General features: G+C 37.4%; 1 protein-coding gene across 9 annotated transcripts in view; it reads right to left on the minus strand.

The window, feature by feature from the left end:
* LOC127455959 (myocyte-specific enhancer factor 2A-like) overlaps window positions 1-17,973 on the minus strand; it is a 152,965-nt gene that overhangs the window by 69,940 nt on the left and 65,052 nt on the right. The gene's annotated exons all lie outside the window — the stretch shown is intronic.

Genomic DNA, 17,973 nt, shown 5'->3' on the forward strand with positions numbered 1-17,973 from the left:
ACGTTCAAAGAAAATGCGCTGAAAATTTGTTTTTTATTCACTATTCCTGAAGTGTCAAACGATCATGTCTTATCTGTTCAGGGTCTGTAGGGCTTGGAATAAAATTATAACGTGAAACTGAACCTGCAAATATCCTGATTATATTTGGTTCTATACATCACAAACAAAATTAACTCAGTTTGTTTTTCTTTTGCCAATGATTACCTACACAAATATCTGGCCCTGCACTGGCTATTGTGTGCAAATTCACATTTGCAGGACTAATTTTTTCCTCACTGAACAGGATGATACTTTATAGAGAAAAAGGAGAATAGACATTTTTTCTCTTTAATTTTTTGTTTTGTTTTGTTTTTTTGTTTTTAATTGAAAAGCATTCTTAAGTAAACATGACATTTTTATTTGACCACTGTTTTCATATGGGGGTTGATATTGTGAGAGGGCTTTAGCAGGTCTAAATGTTATAATGTAATAGCCCTAAAATGTTAAAATGATTATTATGTTTAGTTTTTTGTTGTTGTTTTTTTTTTTTTTTTTTTTTCAAAGTAAACTTGATAAAAAAATGATATGTTAGTTAAGAGTATAAGTCATTGTAACACGTTCAATGGAAAGGAGGAGGTGAGAACCGGCTTGATAATATAAATAATGGTTTAATAATAAACTGAACCAAAAGACACACACACACAGGTGTCGGGCAGCTGCCCATAACTCTCTCTCTGTCGCACTGCCGTCTCCGGTCGCCTTTATCCCTCTTGGGCTTCATCAGTTTAATTAGGGGCCGGGTGTGCGGAATCACAACCTGGCCCCACTCTCCGCCCTGCCACAGTCATGTTTGTTCTTCAGGCAGATCTTATGAAGGAATTTATGGCCAGACCTTAAAAAAATTATAATTCAATATACAGAATACCCGTGACTATTTTTATATAAATAAATGCACTGTATTAAGTTTTTGTTTTTTTAATAACATAAAAGTGTTAGCTAAGATAAATATGGAAAAGAATTTGGCCCCTGCCACGTTTTCATCTGGATAATCTGGCCTCCCAAGAAAATAGTTGAAGAGCCCTGATCTATGGGATGTGCTGGACCAACAAGTCCAATCCATGGAGGCCCCACCTCGCAACTTACAGGACTTAAAGGATCTGCTGCTAACATCTTGGTGCAAGATACCACAGGACACCTTCAGATGTCTTGTGGAGTCCATGCCTCGACAGGTCAGAGCTGTTTTGGTGGCACGAGGGGGACCTACACAATATTAGGCAGGTGGTTTTAATGTTGTGGCTGATTGGTGTATACTGTATATATATATATATATATATATATATATATATATATATATATATACACACACACTACCAGTCAAAAGTTTTGAAATACTTGACTGAAATGTTTCTCATGATCTTAAAAATCTTATGATCTGAAGGCGTATGCTTAAATGTTTGAAATTAGTTTTGTAGACAAAAATATCATTGTGCCACCATATTAATTTATTTCATTATAAGACTTAAATTTAATAATAAAATTAGTTTTTTTGAAATTGATGACCTGGACCAAATAATAAAGAAAAGCAGCCAATAAGTGCCCAACATAGATGGGAACTCATTCAATACTGTTTAAAAAGCATCCCAGGGTGATACCTCAAGAAGTTGGTTGAGAAAATGTCAAGAGTACATGTCTGCAAATTCTAGGCAAAGGATGACTACTTTGAAGATGCTAAAATATAACACAGTTTTGATTTATTTTGCATTTTGTTTAGTCACAACATAATTCCCATAGTTCCATTTATGTTATTCCATAGTTTTGATGACTTTACTATTATTCTAAAATGTGAAAAAAAATTATAATAAAGAATAAGTGTTTCAAAACTTTTGACCGTTAGTGTGTGTGTGTGTGTGTGTGTGTGTGTGTGTGTGTGTGTGTGTGTGTGTGTGTGTGTGTATATATATATATATATATATATATATATATATATACACACAGGTGCATCTCAATAAATTAGAATGTCGTGGAAAAGTTCATTTATTTCAGTAATTCAACTCAAATTGTGAAACTCGTGTATTAAATAAATTCAATGCACACAGATTGAAGTAGTTTAAGTCTTTGGTTCTTTTAATTGTGATGATTTTGGCTCACATTTAACAAAAACCCACCAATTCACTATCTCAAAAAATTAGAATATGGTGACATGCCAATCAGTTAATCAACTCAAAACACCTGCAAAGGTTTCCTGAGCCTTCAAAATGGTCTCTCAGTTTGGTTCACTAGGCTACACAATCATGGGGAAGACTGCTGATCTGACAGTTGTCCAGAAGACAATCATTGACACCCTTCACAAGGAGGGTAAGCCACAAACATTCATTGCCAAAGAAGCTGGCTGTTCACAGAGTGCTGTATCCAAGCATGTTAACAGAAAGTTGAGTGGAAGGAAAAAGTGTGGAAGAAAAAGATGCACAACCAACCGAGAGAACCGCAGCCTTATGATTGTCAAGCAAAATCGATTCAAGAATTTGGGTGAACTTCACAAGGAATGGACTGAGGCTGGGGTCAAGGCATCAAGACACAGACATGTCAAGGAATTTGGCTACAGTTGTCGTATTCCTCTTGTTAAGCCACTCCTGAACCACAGACAACGTCAGAGGCGTCATACCTGGGCTAAGGAGAAGAAGAACTGGACTGTTGCCCAGTGTTCCAAAGTCCTCTTTTCAGATGAGAGCAAGTTTTGTATTTCATTTGGAAACCAAGGTACTAGCGTCTGGAGGAAGGGTGGAGAAGCTCATAGCCCAAGTTGCTTGAAGTCCAGTGTTAAGTTTCCACAGTCTGTGATGATTTGGGGTGCAATGTCATCTGCTGGGGTTGGTCCATTGTGTTTTTTGAAAACCAAAGTCACTGCACCCGTTTACCAAGAAATTTTGGAGCACTTCAGGCTTCCTTCTGCTGACCAGCTTTTTAAAGATGCTGATTTCATTTTCCAGCAGGATTTGGCACCTGCCCACACTGCCAAAAGCACCAAAAGTTGGTTAAATGACCATGGTGTTGGTGTGCTTGACTGGCCAGCAAACTCACCAGACCTGAACCCCATAGAGAATCTATGGGGTATTGTCAAGAGGAAAATGAGAAACAAGAGACCAAAAAATGCAGATGAGCTGAAGGCCACTGTCAAAGAAACCTGGGCTTCCATACCACCTCAGCAGTGCCACAAACTGATCACCTCCATGCCACGCCGAATTGAGGCAGTAATTAAAGCAAAAGGAGCCCCTACCAAGTATTGAGTACATATACAGTAAATGAACATACTTTCCAGAAGGCCAACAATTCACTAAAACTGTTTTTTTTATTGGTCTTATGATGTATTCTAATTTTTTGAGATAGTGAATTGGTGGGTTTTTGTTAAATGTGAGCCAAAATCATCACAATTAAAAGAACCAAAGACTTAAACTACTTCAGTCTGTGTGCATTGAATTTATTTAATACACGAGTTTCACAATTTGAGTTGAATTACTGAAATAAATGAACTTTTCCACGACATTCTAATTTATTGAGATGCACCTGTATATATATATATTCACACAGTAGAGGTACACACAGCCATAGGGTCATTGGTATTATTACTGCACCCTTAAAACAGTGTTTCTGTTCTTGCCTCTATTAACAGTTCTGATACTTTTTATTATAATTAGCAGAAATGACTGCCCTTTCCTCCAAAACTAACTCTGAGGATTGTTTGTTTTTAGTGAGCAGATTAACAAAACAGGTTACTCAAGCAAGCACTGGTGGAGGTTAACTGTTGCCACAGTCTGGTCATTGATTTACCGGTTCTTTAAGATGCAGGCAAACAGTGCTTATAAAACTTTTCATTTACAAGGTCAAATGCAGAAGGCATTCCTTGTCACGAACAGGAACTAGTATTTTAATGCATTCAAAAATATGTACTAACTAATAACTACTATCACTGTTAGAAACCTAAATAACAGTAGAAATGCAGGCACAATTTTGAAAACACATTTTGCTGTGAAAAATATTTTTAATGTAATTACCCATTTGACCTCTATATAAATCAGATAAACTGTGTTATATAGATAAAAGCAGCACATTTATATATTGCAATCTTCTTTCAAAAATAATTTAGTGCATTAAAGACCCAACTGTCTGATTTTTATTACAAACCTTGCATTAACAATCATCTCTCTATCTAAATGTGACACATTTAATGTTATTTTAATGTGGCTTCATGTAAGAAACATTGTTAACCAAAACAACATTTATTTGCACAAGTATACAGTAACTGTGTTACAAAAGCTCTACATTTACACAGATGGGAAAAATTGCCCTACAACTGCCTCTACCTGTGAAGCATTAGAATAATTGTCACATTATCAGGACAAAAACACATAATTAAATCATTATTCAGGTTGTGATTCTAAAGGACCGCTGTGAAAATGTAGACTAAAGAGACTGAAGGGAAACATGTACAAAACAAATTGATTCAATTATCAGCAAGTGGAAAGTACATCAAATCACTCAGAAGCTGCCAGGAAAATGCCCCTTTAAAGCTCTGTATGAACAACATGGAGCCAGTGATAATTCTGAAGGACCTCCAGAGTTCAGTGGCTGAGAACAGATTAAGGATGCATCTGTCAACCATATCAAGAGCTCTGTACTGTAATGGTCATTACTCAAAAAGATCTGTGTAAAAACACATCTAGAATTTGCCAAAAAAAATCATAATTGTGACCCAGATGCAATATGGGCAAAGATTCTGTGGTCAGATGAGACCAAGATAGAGCTTTTGTGAAAAGACCATTTCAAAGGTGAAGTTTGGGGATGACAGCATCATGTTGTGGAGTTGTTGTATGAAAATGATGAGAAAATAAAAAATGACAGACTATTAAAATAGAAATACATGGTTTATCTTATTACTAAGAATCATATTGGAGGAATACTTCACATATATAAGTATATCCTAAAGAGGACACCTTTAATTTATGTCAATACTGCTGACATTTGATTTGACTAAATAAACAATTTAATATGAAGGCAGCTCAACTTGAGAGCAAGCGGCAAAATGAAAAACATAAAAAATGATATATATATATATATATATATATATATATATATATATATATATATATATATATATATATATATATATAAACATAAAAAAGGAGGAGAGGAAGAAAGAGAGTGGCAGTAGATGAGACATTAAAGAGCGAGCAGTGGGAATTGACAATAGAGAGAAACAGAGATTGCTGAACTGAAGTAATATGTTACAGATCATGAGGGAAATTAGACCAGATTTAATAAGTAGTTTATCAAAACAGTGTGAAAATCAGATCTGAACAGAACTGACAGCTGCTAAATAGGGACACTGAAGAAAAATTACTAGTCAAAAAAAAAAAGAAAGAAAAAAACTTTTTTTTTTAATTAGAAGCATTTTTAATACAGTAAAGTAAAAAGCCCTGTCAAAAAGTTTGATTTACAGTTTGCTTAAACTGAGATACACAAGAACAACATTTTTGATAGACCTCAGAGTCTAACCTTTAATAGTGACCGACCATTTAAAAAATCCATGCCATCATTTGCAATGTATTTCATGAAAAGCTGAGGACGCTATGTCTGTTTCTTTCAAAGAGCCACCCAGGATGAGCCGAGCAGTGTAACTAACCATGCATTCCCCTTCAGCTTTTTTCAAATGTCAAACACTGCTTCAATCTAGCCCCTAGCCAGCCAAGTCAAGCCACTAAGTTAAGCGCTCGCCAATTAAAATTTTATCTTTTTCTTTGGTGTTGTCGTCTGTGCATATCAAATGCAAATTAAGCCCCTGACCCCTTTTAGATTAATCCTTGCAGACTAGGTTATTAGTCCAGAACCGTAGGGGTCATTGGCCGTGCCAGAGCATGAGGTGAGTGGCATCCATATGCGAGTGAGTGAATCCCTTAGTGCAAAGCCTGCCAAAACCTCAAGGAATGACGGCTTTCAGCTGGAGATTTTGCCCTATCACGGCATTTCAGCTGAGCATGAACTCTGAAAGTGGTCTCATTTACATTACACTGTTGAAACAATGACATGATCAAATTAAAAAGATCGTCTAGGTCAAAGTAGGACAAAACAAGATACTTTAAGTTACAGTGTATAAGGTCTTGTACTTGGTGTGTCTTTCAAATAATATCAAGAGATAACATCTAGCTACCTTTAGACCACAAGTGTGTCTGTCAATATAGAAAGAGCTAATTTAAAGGGGTAGTTTGTCAACATTGAGTTTGTGAACATGTTGTCAACATTTACTCATTTTGTTTCAAACCTGCATGACTTTCTTTCTTCTGTGGAACAAAAAAGAAAGTGTTAGACTAAATGTTAGGTATTTGACAGCCTCAGTCACCATTCACTTTTAATGTATGGAAAAAAGATACAATACAAGTGAATGGTGACTGAGGCTGCCATTCTGCCTAAAATCTCCTTTTGTATTCCACTAAAGAAAGAAAGTAATATGGGTTTGAAACAAAACGAGAGTAAATGATGGCTGAATTTTCATTTCTGGATGAACTTTCCCCTAAGTCTGTTTTCCCTGCATATGGCTAGGTAAATGTTATTGGGAATAACACTCTGGGCTGAATATGGTGCCTGTCCCAACCCCATGTTAGCAGAGTTCTGTTATCTGGATATGTCACTGTTAAAGATACCGGCACGCCAGCTTTGATCTGTCTCTGAAACAGCCCAGACAGGCCCCTCTGAGACATACTGCCTCTAATGTTTGGAAAATGAGCTTAGGAGCTAAGTCTTAATCAACAGGGCCATATAAATAATACTCCCATTAGACTGCCACCTAAGCCTGCTAAGAGAGGGATGAATTTGTCATTTTCATGGTATTAACAGCACATACTAGGAGACAACTAGTATAGAGCTTTAATTTCGTAGAAGCAGTTCTTTTTAAATTGCACTATAAAATATATAGTCCCGGGTCCTGGATACATAATATTGCCCCAGTACAGCTATGATGCAACACAACTATTCACCAACAGTAGCTACTGTGTATGTCACTGCACAGCACACACAAAATAACGTTCTATTATTATGATATCTGTTATTTGTCAGGGACAAACATCTATGCTGACTAAGAACATCCTTTGGGGCGATTCTCACGAAACCTAACAAGAAAATGTCCTAGTCATATTTAACCCTAAATCTATATATAATTGCCATGTTCGGCGGCCAAAATTCCGGTGCATCCCTAATTCTTTGTATTGAGCCAAGAGGTGCGACATTTTGAAATTCTATTGCTCACATGTCTTCCGAATCCGAATGTGCATGTCAGAGCTCACCAAACAAACTTTTCTTTTCAGCAAAATTGCCATTTTTGGTTTTCGGCTAAAGGAGAAAAAAGGCCAAAAATCTAAACGGAAACTGTTACTTTAAAACCCCACAACAGAAACACTCACATGGAGAAAAAGCATTGTTTATGTTGCACATTAAAGTCCACATCCCCAGAAGCGAAGTGATCGCTCTCTTGGTTATTAGAGCATTAATGAAGAGCATTTTCCAGTGCTCCGATAATGTATGTCATAGCAGTCACTGTCAAGCTTCAATATGATATTAAATAACCTTAAAGCCACTATTAAAGTAGTCCATACGACTCGTGCATTATATTCAAACAATGGATATAATGTTGGTTCCGGTTTCCGGCCAAGTGTGTCCAGAATTTTCTGTTTCAGCCAAGAAGTTTCCTTTCATGCATCACAACAAAGAATACATATTTCAAAGCTGCGTCTTTTTATTGTTGCAGGAAACAGTACAGTGATTTTTTTAATTAAAATCAGCGACAATGAAAGTTACTGTAGTACCAAAAGAGTACTACTATGAGGTATAAATACTTTACCATCTAAATAATATATAATTTTTTCACATAACGCTAATGAGAATATCATAATGAACAATCTTTTTTTTCCAATTGCAGTAATGATAATGGGGGGGGGGGGGGTAGGGGGGGTTTAACGTGCGTAAATGTCATGAAAATAATGTCACAATGTAAAATCTTAATTGGCCTAAAAATATGCTTCATTTTCTATATGAAAAATATAATTTATTATTTGTTTCTTTTGATTTTGGAGTAAAATAGGTCTAGGAAATTTTCTTGACAGGTTTTAATGCGAATCACCCCTTTAGCCTTGATTATATTAATAATAAAACATGGCCACTTATACCTTATTGCTTAATTTTAGTAATTTAGTTACAATTATATTTATTTTTATAATATAACAGAATTATATTTTAATTAACCCAACAATACAATTGACAATTAACAGATTATTTATATTGCTTGTTCCATACTGTAAATGCACATGCTGTAAGATTGCATTATAACAAACCTTTTCATTTATAAAATGAGCCAAACATGCAAATTCCATTCACAAATTGGTATGTTCAGTGCAATGAAATTACACAAACATCTGGGCACTGAAAGCCCATGAATGGTGGGCATTTTCATCCCTACAGTTTAAAATCATAATACTGTAATTTTCCTGAAAAATAGCCATGATTTAAATTTGTCTTGTCAAAATCTATTTTAAAACTTTGACGTTTGAAGTGTAAGAATCATAAATCATTCCATCACAATCAATTTAGTCTAATCAAATCTAAAGAACATATTTTAATAGGCAGACGTAGGGGGATTTGGACCAAAGCATCTATTCCTTCTTGCACTGTTGCTTTTCTTTGTTTCCGCCGCTCTCCCTCAATACTCACATCACCAGGAGGAGGATAATTGATCAGTCACGCTAACTGAACAGTCTGGCCAGCTAGCTCACAGAAGCAGATGTGCCAATTTGCATTCATTAAGACAGAGTCGGATCTTAATCACAGTTCAAGCTTTGATTGACAGGACAAACAATTCAAAACCTCCCAACAAAACATTAAAATTCAGCTTCACAGCTGTAAAAAATAAATGCAATTATATTCTGAAAAGGTGTGTGTTTGTTTTACTGAAATACAAAAGTTTTACAGAGTCGTTGAATCACTGGTACCAAAGCGCTCATTTAAAATGGTGAGTGACTTAAAGGGATCATTCATTTGCTCGCTCTCTTGTTTTAAACCCTACATGACTGTCTTTCTTCTGTGTAACACAAATGGAGATGTTAATTAGAATGAAAGCCTCAGCCACCATTGACTTTCACTGTATGGAAAAAGATAAAATAAGAGTGAATGGTGACTGAGGCGGTCATTCTGCCTAACATCAGGGGTCATGTTATGAGGAATAACATTTTCCTTGATATTTTGACACATTAGAGGACCATGTACTATATAAGTTTCAGAAATCAAGATGTCTTCTCCAGTCCGAAAAGAGTATTTTTTGTTGCTATTGTACTATTGTTACTGCAGTTTGCTTTTAACCAACAAAAAGATTAAGATGTCGAGTAAGGTCCCCAGATGTTGCTGTTTTCCTGGTTGTGGAACATTTTCTGCATGTCCTTCTGAAGGATCCCAACATTAGGAATGAGGAATTACCTTTGTTCAGCAAATGTCTGTAAGGATTCTTTTGAGAACCATTTTGCAATGAAACTTGTAATGAAAGATGGAGCCTTGTGAATGATATTGACATGACAGTAATGCTGGTGAGAAACAAATTTAATACTACTGTTTCATCTGTCTAAGTTTGCTTTATATGTAAGGAATAGTCAGCCATTTTTGACCAAAAAATAATGATCAGGACTCCAACTTGGAGCAGATCGTTCTTACTACACAGTTACTTACCAAAGAAATACATAATTGCTCACAAAATATTGATGCGAGATAAAAAAAAATTTTTTTATGTAAGAACACATAGCGCGGAGTGCAACGAAAGACAGTGGTGTAGTGCACGCTAGTCGCGGCCATCTCATCTGTCTCGTATTAGCCATGACTTCTTGTATTTTGGCCAAATGAATATTTGTAAATCGCATTTTCATTCTTTTATTCTTGGAAAAAACAGCCCCACGAGTGTTGGCGGAGTGTTTGCGCTTCAAAAATATTAGCCAGTCATTACACAGTGGTTGTGTATATTGAAGTCTTAAAGGGGACAGCAGAGAAAACCGAGGTTTTTAAGTGAACATCAAGAAAATAATGAAGTAAAAAAGAAAATGTATGACATGACCCCCCTGCCCCAGCTACATTACACACATAAGACATTTATGCATGTTGTTTATTGTAGTGGATGTCCCAAAAATCCCCAGACCAAATGACATCATCCATCCCCTCTTTCCCACCTTCCCCTAAACCAGAATGATGAATAAGAATCCCTTATCGAAAATATCTCCCTCCCCCAGTCCCACAGCATAGCCTCATTTCCTTCCTCTCCACCCCAGACACCAGCTCCTTACTACTTCCACAACCAGGGCCAATAGAAACTGAGATTGAGCTCTTGTTATGAGCTCAAGTGCTTTTGTATGAACATGAATATGCAGAGCATAGCTAATACAGTTGCACGGCTGTTTGGAGGCACTCATATGCCGATTGTAGCGTGCAGCTTCAAAGGTTCAGATGAAAGCCAGAGTAACTGCTTTTTGTCCCGTGCTTCTGATAAGACAATGGTGTTATTCACATGGAACAAAACAGGAATCTCATGGAAAAAGGACTAAAGAAGGGCTGACATTTCGAAATGGTCAAGATTTACATATCCAACAAACTCTTGATTATTTCTTTGCCAGCTAATAATTCCCAAAATAATTTATCGAGACCTGCTATGGTTTATGAGGATTTTTTTTAAACTCTCTTTAAGTGTAGGGGCATTCATTATTTTAACTCAATTTAAGGCCATGAGTGACACACATTTTATATGTGAACTTAATCATGGCACCTTCAAGAATATGCAAACTCAAATATAAAGTTGGCATCAGTATGTTAAATACACTATATGGACAAAAGTATTGGGACACCTACACATTACACCTACAGGAGCTTTTATGACATCCCATTCTAAATCCATAGGCATTAATATCGAGTTGGTCCCCCCTTTGCAGCGGTAAGAGCTTCCACTCTTCTGGGAAGGCTTTCTACAAGATTTTGGAGTGTGTCTGTTGGAATTTTGCCTGATGTTGGATGAGAGGGCCTGGCTCGCAATCTCCATTCTAGTTCATCCCAAAGGTGTTCGATAGGGTTGAGGTCAGGGCTCTGTGCGGGCCAGTCAAGTTCTTCCACACCAAACTCATCCAACCATGCCTTTATGGACCTTGCTTTGTGCACTGGGGCACAGTCATGCTGGAATAGAAAAGGGCTTTCCCAAAATGTTTCCACAAATTTGGAAGCATTGAATTTCCCGAAATGTTAATGCCTCAGCTTACCAAGACATTTTGGAAAATTATTTACCTGTTTGAAATATTGGGTGCTAAAACTACAATTAATTATCATGTAAACAGAACTGCATTTTTAATGCAAGTCAAAATAATTACATATTTGAATTAAAATAGACCATGTACGGTTGAGTAGGTAAATGGGGGTCTAAAACCCCCTGCCCCAGTTCTGGTGCACCTGGTTCCAGAGCTCTATCTACTGCACTGTTCTGCCTTTGAATACATTTCAGGGAAGAAAAAAGCATTTGCTTTTAAAAACCACACACAACAATGCAAGCCTCTTATGGAGGCCTGAAAGCAGACAACATTTGCCTGAATCACTCCCTGATTTGCTTACTATTTGAGCCAGGTAAATGACAACAGACAACAACCAGTGTATTGCAAAAGGTCAGCCAGCCACTGACAACAAAACGCACACACACACACACACCAGTTTACCTGTGAATACCTGTGAATCTATTTAAAGCAAGCATTCGCCATGTGACTGAAGGTCTGTAGCCTAAACACTTCTACTGGCTTTCAATAGAATAGCTGTTAGTTGGATCTGCTAATGTGTTCAAACCATGATAATTTGGGCTAATGAGAATGGACCGATATGAGCATGGCTGAGTGATGCTGTTAAGAGCATCTAAGAGAGGCAAAGAGGAATAAGGGGCAAATGGATGCCACATATCTGCTGTGAAGTTGATATCTGATTTCAAGGAATCCTACATGCACACTGAGAGGCCTGTATTCAGAATACCAGTGTAGGGCTACTTTGGAAGATTTCATTACCTCCAGTTGGAGTGGAATAAGAGGAAGGATGATTTAATTATTTTAATTACCTGCAGCAGCTTTTTCATTTGGAACACAAATAGAATTCAATTTAAAACACAACAGGAACTATAAGGACTTTCTTCATGCAGTACATCTGTACAGATTTTTCAATCACCTTTGTTTATCTACCTTTATATTAATTGAAAACGTACAAGAAGAAATGCCGTATCAAATCAAATTAAAAGAAATTAAAGGAATGTTCCGAGTTCAATACAAGTTAAGGTCTTTCGGTCTAGCATCTGTGACATTTTGCCGATTGCCTCAGAAAATACTTTAGACCTGTCCTTCAGTTTATAAAATTATAGGCCCTATGTTACCATGAGACCTATTCACAGTTCAAATCTTTCATAACTATGTAAATCTGGTAAGCATTGCAACTTTCACATGATGCACGTAAGGATACCAGAAAGGGACTGTTCGGCCAACAGTTGTAACCCGCAGTTCATCCACCAAGAACAATAGTTCAATCTCTTAAAAACAATTTAGACAAATTTAAAGCTATAATTAAACATTTATGTGTGGAAAAAATAATTTATGCACAAAAATACGAGCTGTTTGTTTTGAACCTGGAACATTCTTTTAAACCACTTTTTTCACTACAGTATAAACATGAACACAGTTAATATGGCTTAAAAACCATCCATATCCTAACTTATGCTTTGAAAAAAGGTGAGACCTTTTTTTTTTTTCCACACAGTCTAATAAAAGTAAAATGTGTGTGGCTGTGCTTTTATACACAAACCCTGAACTGAGGTCCATCATACATGAATAGGCTTTTCATCTCTACTTCCTTTCACATTTCTTAGAGCAATGCAAAAGGTGAGAACAAGGACAAAGTGTGCTGTGGAGACCCGATACTGTGGAACACCAATGGTCCAAAAAGACTCCTTCGAGCTACTGAATGTTTGTGCAGTAACCTCTAAGGAGATACTCCATCAATTCTGCGGTGCTCAGTAAATAAAAGGGCTTATTTCAATCCCACAGCCTTTGAAAAGGGAGACACAGATGGAATCACGGCAACTTTTAATCAGATAGAGAAGTGGACAGGATCCACAAAGGGAGATTTCATGCAACGCTTCACCTGTCGCCTGGAGTGTTACAGCAGTTGAACCACTGAGCGCCAGACGCGTGCACACATTAAAAGCACACATGCAACTCTTCGCGCAGGTGAGGTGGTCTCAGTCTAGTGTACCGGTACTGTCTGTAGGCCAGAATTAAGAAAAAGTCCATAGCCCTGAGCTTGGTCATCAGACTGTGACCCAGTCACATATTCATCTGTGGAAAACAATACATCTGTTCCCCTGAAACGACTTTTGATTTGGCTTTTCACTTGGAATGGGAATTTATGCTGCCCAATGAAAAATCAGCAAAGGATGTGTTTGCTCTACTAGAGGGTGGTGAAAGCACAAATTAGAAAATGTGTGATTCTTTGTATGGCATGTATCGCTTTAGTGCAATTTATTTAGATAAGTGCACGTGTAAGTGTCTCCATGCGAAGCACATTTCACTAGAAGAAAAGTCAAGGAGAGCTGTAAAGAATGAGAACAAGGGAAAGCGGTTGATAGAGTGGAGTACTGATTCATTAAATAATTGTTCACACTCTTTTAAGACAAGCTACATTAAGTGCAGAGCAAAGGCAAAAAAAGCAAGGATTCAAAAAACATTAGATCTACAGGAAAGCAGTTTCTAAACAGCCAGACAGATAGTCTGCTGAGGTTATTTCAGAGACAGAGTAAGAAGAAAGAGACAGACCACTTGTAGAATAATGAATGGGAGAAATTGTAACGCTCATGATTGCGGCTTTCAGTAAAAAGAGTCAACTGCCTTACATGTAAAGGCAATGCAACTTCTAATTACTGCTCTAGATCATGTGTGCACATTGGCTGGATCAACCTGAAAACATTTTTGCCTGGTGTCAGCTAAAAAAAAAAAAAAAAAAAAATCAACATACACTGGCAGCCAAATGTTTGGAATAATGTACAGATTTTGCTGTTTCGGAAGGAAACTGGTACTTTAATTCACCAAAGTGGCATTCAGCTGATCACAATGTATAGTCAGGACATTACTGATGCAAAAAACAGCAGCATCACTATTTGAAAAAAGTCATTTTTGATCAAATCTAGACAGGCCCCACTTCCAGCAGCCATCACTCCAACACCTTATCCTTGAGTAATCATGCTAAATTGCTAATTTGGTACTAGAAAATCATTTGCTATTATATCAAACACTGCTGAAAGCTATTTGCTTTGTTAAATGAAGCTTAACATTGTCTTTGTGTTTGTTTTTTAGTTGCCACTGTATGCAATAGACTGGTATGTCTTAAGGTCAATATTATGTCAAAAATGGCAAAAAAGAAACAGCTTTCTCTATAAACTCATCAGTCAATAATTTTTTTGAGGAATGAAGGCTATAAAATGCTTGAAATTGCCAAAAAACTGAAGATTTCACACAAAGGTGTACACTACAGTCTTCAAAAACAAAGGACAACTGGCTCTAACAAGGACAGAAAGAGATGTGAAAGGCCAGATGTACAACTAAAGTCTCTAGTTTGAGAAATAGACACCTCACATTTCCTCAGCTGACAGCTTCATTGAATTCTACCCGCTCAACACCAGTAAAGAGAAGACTCAGGGGTGCATGCCTTATGGGAAGAATTGCAAAGAAAAAGCCACTTTTGAAACAGAAATCAAAAAGAAAAGGTTAGAATTGGCAAAGAAACACAGACATTGGACAACAGATAATTGTAAAAGAGTGTTATGGATCTTAACCACATTGAGCTTTTGTGGGATCAGCTAGACTGTAAGGTGCATGAGAAGTGCCCGACAAGACAGTCACATCTATGGCAAGTGCTACAGGAAGCGTGGAGTGAAATGTCACCTGAGTATCTGGACAAACTGACAGCTAGAATTCCAAGGACCTGCAAAGCTGTCATTGCTGCACATGGAGGATTTTTTGATGAGAACCCTTTGAAGTAGTTTAAGAAGTTCTGAAAATTTTTTTCAAACTGTTATAGTAATTTTTCATGTTATTAATGTCATGACTATACATTGTGATCAGTTGAATGCCACTTTGGTGAATAAAAGTACCAATTTCTTTCCATAAGAGTAAAATCTGTACATTATTCCAAAGTTTTGGCTGCCAGTGTATATTATTCTTTTTTTGTAAGATTTTATTGGTAATCTGAGGTTTTGGAGATTTGGGCACGGGAACATTGCGTAGATGGCCGGAAAATGGACTGAATTGCCTTAAAGGGACTTTGGGTTACTTCCTCATTGTAAATACAGCTTCATTAATAATATCTCTATATGGTATCCTCTTTCAGAGTGGCACACTGTACAATATGATAACACTGGTCTGTGTTTTTAAGAATAAAATCAATATTGCTGAATACTGATATCCTTTGGCCATACTGGTTTATTGTATAACTCCTACACTTACAATGTATCTCAGTGGAATCAAGATGGAATACTGCCATACTGCCTCTAGCCAGAATCAAAGTCTCCAGCCCTGCTGTTGGAAATCCAGGGCTGATATCTCTGATACTGGTTTGGATATGGCCAGGCAGGAAAAGAGAGTGAGAGGCTTGAATAGCTGATTTCTACTCTGCTTCTTTACTTCTTGATCATGGCCAATAAAAAGGAGCTGACTGTGGGCGATTTCTGCAGCAATGAGTAGATGCTGGCCCACTGAGCAAGGACAAGGCTTCTTTGTTGGGGCCCTTCATACACTGGGTCAGGCTCCTCCAGAGTGGTCGGAGGGCTGACGAGGGAAAAGCGGCAGATTGCCACCAGCTTGCCTTCCACTTCAGTAAGCATCGCAAGAAATCTGCTGATGCCTGGCAACATGGCGACTGTGTGGACATACATCTCTTTGCATGTGTTTGTGGGTGTCCTTCAAGACAGTTCAAGGTGCAATGCTTTACTTAAAGGGATAGTTCACCCAAAAATCTAAATTCTGTCATTTACTCACTCTCATGTTGATCCAAATCCTTATGACTTTCTTTCTTCCTCTTTCATTTCCCTTGCAATAAAAGTTTATGGTGACTGAGGCTGTCATTCAGCCTTTTGTGTTCCAAGGAAGTCGTACTGGTTTGGAATAACAGGAGGGTGAGTAAATTATGACAGAATTTTCATGTTTGGGTGAACTGTCTCTTTAAGAAAAGACATAAAATGGATATCAACAGCAGTAGAGAGGCTCTTTAGTACAGCATGAGAATGTTTTGCAACATAGAACATTGTGATTTCCCAGTTCTTTAAATCACAGAGGGAAAGACACAAAGCCTTTGAGAGGGGGCAAAGCATCCTCTTTAAAAGTTGTTGAAACAGGACAAAACTGACATGGGTTGGCTGTTACATAAGGGGAGAGTGTGTCCATTCATTTTTAATGCAGATGAGGGCCCTCTCGATGCAGGGAAGAAGCAGATGGACCACTGATGGAGAGCTCAGGCCTCATGGATGGCCGTGCATCCTTCTGCAGCTCTACCATGCAAGTAATTCAACTGCAGTCTCATCAGTATGAATAAAAGATAACTCTGCCCAACTGACTCCTTTTATGCAATTTTAACCATTTTAGTAAAAGACTTTTAGGCAGTGGCACAAAAAATTTTGTGCATCTCTGTAGCTCAACTGGTAGAGAATGGCGCTAGCAATGCCAAGATCATGTGTTTGATTCCAGCAAATAAAAAATCTGATAAAATGTATACCTTGAATGCACTGTAAAGCCCAAAGTATACTGCAGTCAGACGCGGATGCGTGACTCAAATCTCATGATCAGCAGAGTGCTCGAGCATTGAACACGTGCTGCCCAATTTTTCTAACCGCACGTCTTTGAATGCACAGAATGCGCATGCACATGGAATTATTTGCAATAATTAGTGGTCCACAAGGTTGCTGTCACAAAGAAGTGCTAGAACATGTAATTGCCGCTAAATATCAGGAGACAAAGGTAAAAACAACAGTAGATGTGCATGTCAAGAGTGCATGTGTGAGGAGATCAGGAGATACCTGCATTTGTATAACTCGAGTCTGAAGGAATATAAGGACATCTTTATGGGTCAAAACTCCTGAAGAGATATAGTCTGTGTCTCACAGCAGCCATAGCACGCATGCGCCAACCGCCTGTGTATGCGCGCACAGTAATATGGAGCATAATTTGATAGGCTCACATTCGACTCTATGCAGACGCTAAGAGTTCGCATCAAAATCTAAGTATACTTGGGGCTTAAGTCGATTTGGATAACAGTGTCTGCCAAATGCATAAATGTAAATCTCACTCAAGAGCTTCTGATTTGTCAAATCAGGCATTACAACATAAACTGACAGACAGCTGAGAAAAGAAAAAAAAAGAAACAATTATTTATGTATAATATGCCAATTTGTATTTTAAGTTTTTATATAACCTTTCAAAAAAATCTCCATGCTTATTAGCAAAATTTTTACTATTGCCAAATTTGCCATATTAACATGTTGCTTTCAGTTTTGTCAGCTTGTCAGTCAGTGTGCACACTAGCTGCAGGAAAGGGCATAATGAATGAATAAATAAATCTAAACAACATCAGAGGGAAAGTTTTAAATCCATTCATTGATGGTCTTGGCCTAAAACACTGGAATGTTGCTTTGACAAATGAGGACAGTGTGTGCCTGGCAAATTCTGCTTCCTGTGTACTGAGCAATATAGCAGTATGGTTGTGGTTTACACAGCACTCATATGGCCAGCTGGGGAGGCTTTATGATGAGTAAACAATTTTTTGCAAAGTGTATAAATGGAAAATTTGACACACTCATTAATTGAGCCACACATGAATGGTGAACAAAGAAAATTGATCTTCTGTGCCATGTGCCCATTGCAA

This window comes from Myxocyprinus asiaticus, chromosome 18 (genome assembly GCF_019703515.2).
Source record: "Myxocyprinus asiaticus isolate MX2 ecotype Aquarium Trade chromosome 18, UBuf_Myxa_2, whole genome shotgun sequence".
In the NCBI taxonomy this organism is placed as follows: Eukaryota; Metazoa; Chordata; class Actinopteri; order Cypriniformes; family Catostomidae; genus Myxocyprinus; species Myxocyprinus asiaticus.